The sequence below is a fragment of the Cicer arietinum genome, chromosome 6, assembly GCF_000331145.2.
Source record: "Cicer arietinum cultivar CDC Frontier isolate Library 1 chromosome 6, Cicar.CDCFrontier_v2.0, whole genome shotgun sequence".
NCBI classification, from domain to species: domain Eukaryota; kingdom Viridiplantae; phylum Streptophyta; class Magnoliopsida; order Fabales; family Fabaceae; genus Cicer; species Cicer arietinum.
In genome coordinates, this window is record NC_021165.2 from 35,410,109 (window position 1) to 35,414,675 (window position 4,567).

The following is a 4,567-nucleotide window of genomic DNA, read 5'->3' on the forward strand; positions in this document are numbered from 1 at the left end:
GAGCCCTATTGAGTAATAATAATTAATTAATAAAATGTGAATGGTAATAGTGAGGATTAAAATATAATTTAGTAACCTATAGAATTGCCGTGAATTTATTTATATCAATATTGTATGCCGTCTGATTTTATGAATATTATGTTGATTGTTACTGTGTGAATGATATCTACTGGAGTGTTCTTGCTACTTGAATGAAATTGTGATATCACTTGAATATGCCACCTGTTTGATCTGTTATTTGTGATTGATAAGACTGAATGATGCATTGTGAGTAGTGTAAACCAAATATTGTGATTTTATTGTGATTGACTGATAAAGATATATAATGATGAACATTTTGAAGTCAAATTAAAACTTATTGAGTTGTGATGATCAAGTAAGTCTGAGATATGTGTTGTAGATTTGGAGTTAGGATTGTTTTGTCATCATATAGGGAGGGTCTGACAAACCTAGTGATTCGGGGAAGTACAACTGAATGAGCCTGATCGTGGAGGGCTACAGTCGAATTGTAAGGTAAGACTGATAGACCTTGGGGGTACACCTAGTGGGGAATTCCTAAGTGGATTAGTGGGTTATTCCCTAAGGCCGGGAACTACCGTGCAACACAAGAGTACCCCGACTGTCGCGTATATGTGTCTCGGGTTGAGTTGAGGGGATCTATGAGGACTTGGCCATTCATGAATTGTCCGTCCACTCTTGTAGTGGCATAGTATCAGGCCTCCTAACCAAGTACTTCAGAGTAGAATGGTACCAAATGATGAAGTAGAGTATAGGACATGCATATCATTCCATCATGGTGATTATCTTATTGTGAATGAATTTGATAAATCGTTGATATTATACACTTGACTGTTTTTGATATTGTGATAATTTGATTGTTTGCGTGTTACCGTCGTGTATTTTATGCTGCTACATGATTTCGATACTCACCCCTCGTTGTTTGTGCTTGGCGTTTGCGACGGACGCAGACGAGTTGTAAGTTGCAGGTGATGACTAATACGATCAGGAGAGGCGCAAGCCACCATGCCTTGGAGACCTTCATTATTGTGCATTGTGTTGATGTTATTTTGAGTATTTTATTTTGGGAATTCCCGCTCTGATAGTGACATCGAGTGGGGACTATATTTGCACTGAATTTAAAACATGAGTATGTGTACTTCAAAAAGAATTCTGTTGTTTGATACTATGATTTCTAATCCAGTATGTTTGATGGAAATTTTGGATTTATGTGACATGCTTATGATTATGTGATACTCTTTATCTCGAAAAAAATATATTATTTGGGGTTTAGGGTGTCACATCCCATCGTGAATAAGGCTATGCATGCTCTGATTAATGATATTGTACAAAACTTACATGTTTTGCATGAAATGCACTTATTATGTCATATATAAAATGCATCATTCATCCACAACAATTATCAATAAATTAGGCGATATACTAAACTCATAATAATTTAATCTTAAGTCCTTAATTCAAAACGTAAATTCATAGTCAGAAAATAGAAACAATATTGGAGTCATGAAAATAGTAACAACTTCAAAACAATTAATAACTCAAACATAATAAAAGTTATGTATATATACATATATAAATAATGAAGCCATTCAAACTTCTTAAGAATTTTATTCATTCTTGCAAATCACACAGTAGAATATTTTCAGCATAATGGTCACTAATAATTATTGATGAAGGGTCAAATTACTTTAGACAATTCCAAAAATTTACTTGAAAGCTAACTCAATTAAGAAAATAATGCAATTGATCCCATCTCAAAATTGGAAACCTATAATTTAGGAAAAATCATGCATTAAGACTAATTTACACACGCTGCAGAAAGTCTCCATCACAAAAGTCATTAATAATATTGAAAAATGGTCGAATGACAATAGAAAATTTTGAAACTTTTACTGAAAGTAGATAACTCACCTATAAACACAACATAGTTGGTCTCATCTCAAAATTCGAAATCAATAATTCATGAAAAATATGATTCTAAGACTTGTTTACATAGTTTGTTTTTATTTAGAAAACCAAACTTTAATACAACAATTCTCCTGCAATAGTTCTCGCAGTATTTTCATCAAACACCTCTCATGCAATGAATATTTGGGATAAAAATAGAATTTTCTCTCCACTAGTAAATAAAACCATATATTTTAAATGCATGCACCTAAAATAATCATTCTAACCGAAATTAACCTAACATAACACAATTTCACAAACACATATCAGAGGCAACAACAGCAGTAACGAGCATAAATCATGCTTGACAAGCATAATCACCTTAAATCTAATGATACACATATAATTAAATTTTTCCTAATACATAATTTATTCACAAACATCACAACCATAAACAACCGCCTACGTTCTAACTTATTTTCAACAACTTCAGAAAATGAAATCCCTAATCATAACAAAAACAACAACAACAAAAAAAACCCTTTAATAAAAAGAACTCACCGTTGGTGATAAAGGAGAAGACAATGTTCTTGGTAGCTGAACTCCCCTTTTGCCTGAATTTCCACTTTGACTCTTCTTCGTTTGTTGGTTAGTATCCTCTGCTGCTTTGATTGAAACCGGTTAGTAGTTACAAATTGAGACATGCAAGGTTTAAAAAAGGGTTTAAGGAGCTTTGTCAAGCTTTTGGGTTTGACTGATTTAAAAAATGAAGGAAAATGAGAGGTTGAAGATTGGGAGCATGGGAGGATGGATGCTTAGGTAACGAATAAGAAGGAAGGGGAATGTGGGTTTCTGAAAATGGTAAAGAGATATTGGAGGGATAGTGTGAAACTTACGCCATAGCCCTTCGTTTGTCCAAATATTACAATAATGTTTCTTTTTAACGTATAAACTAGGTATTTTATTTTTAAATTAACAGTTTTAATAATTAACAGGTTGTTACACATATATCTTGAAGAAAAAGTATTCAAATAAGTGGTACTCAGCCATGTGGTCGAAACATTCTTCAGAAGTTGAAAATATGCTTGGTTAATGTACACATTGAAAAGGCACTGCAGATATTGTAACACCCCAATTTCTCATTACCTTATTTTAAATAGTATAATGATAGAATACTATTTTTTTTTTTGAGTGTTAATATGTGTTCTAATTTCTTTAGGTGTGTCTGTGTGTTTGCCTTAGTAATGGATTTAAATCATTAATATTAACTATATTTAACTTACAAAAATAAATAAAATAATATATATATATATATATATATATATATATATATATATATATATAAAATAATACAAGGAGTGAATTGGTATTGTTACACTAGTTGTTACCTTTAGCTCTAATAGAATGGGATAATAATAATAATTATAATAATAATAATAATAATTGTAATTATTATTATAATAGTAATAACCTAGACTGATACTAGGTATATATATATAGAGGAACAGGAGATTAGCACATAGCTTGCCTGAAAGAAAAAAAGAAAAAAGAGGATTAGCGCTCTTGCTGATAGGTGCCTTTTGTACCAATCACAATCAGGTATGTTTCACTAATTCCATCAATTAGCTCTGATAATGATACATATTTTTTTAGTACAATATAATAAGTAATACATATATATAAACGAAAGATAAGAAATTGAAAACCACGAACACAAAATAAATTGTATAGCCATGATTTGAGTCTTTAATTTGGAATTTTAGAAGTTGATAGCATTTCAGCAAGTGTACTGAATCGTGGTACCGAGTGTCGAACTCAAGGATTGCGTTTTACTATTGAATTATATTTGATTACTAGAATTGAACAAAAAGGTTCCCAAGTTGATTGAAATAATGTTTGAAATTAACAACAATAATAAAATTGATCTTTTATAATGAGAAAAATGTCAGGTATGAGTTTCACTTTGAATCCAACCTTGGTGTCTAATTTGATCCTAGTTACTGAATTCCTTTATTGAATTATTACCGAATTCTCTTTATTATTCTTGCCCTAATGTCTTAGTGACAGAACCTTTAATTCCAAAGTAACCCCTAATTCCTTAGTAGATTTAAGATTAGAATTAAGCATTACCGTATAGAAATTCTCTTGTAAATTATTGCTTTGCAACTAATTTAATTGGTCTCATAACCTGCATCTATCCCTAGACTACAAATTCATGAATTTCTCATCTCAAGCATTCGTAAAGTCCACTTCCGTTTCAAAATACAAATCGTAGAACATTTTAATGTTGATCAAGCAATAAAAAGCATTAAGCACAGAGATGAGAAAAACAATTCAATAAACTCATTCATATAACTAGAAATCAAATCAGAAAAATAAGGGTTTCATCTGGTTACACTCATCCCTAACAAATAGGGTTTAGTTACTCATGACAGAGATACAAAAGATAAGGATTAAAGAAGAATTACAAGAATGATTCATGGATGATTCTTGATAAAACTGCTTCAATGGCGTTAGAAACGGCCGTCTTTGAGTTTCTATGCTAGGGCACAAGTCTCCCAACTTCCCAAGAGTCAAAAATATCCTAAAACAGTAAAAATCTGCGTTTTTATGATTCTGGTGCGCGTCGCGCGCCCCAGGCGCGGAAAAACGCGCTCCAGGC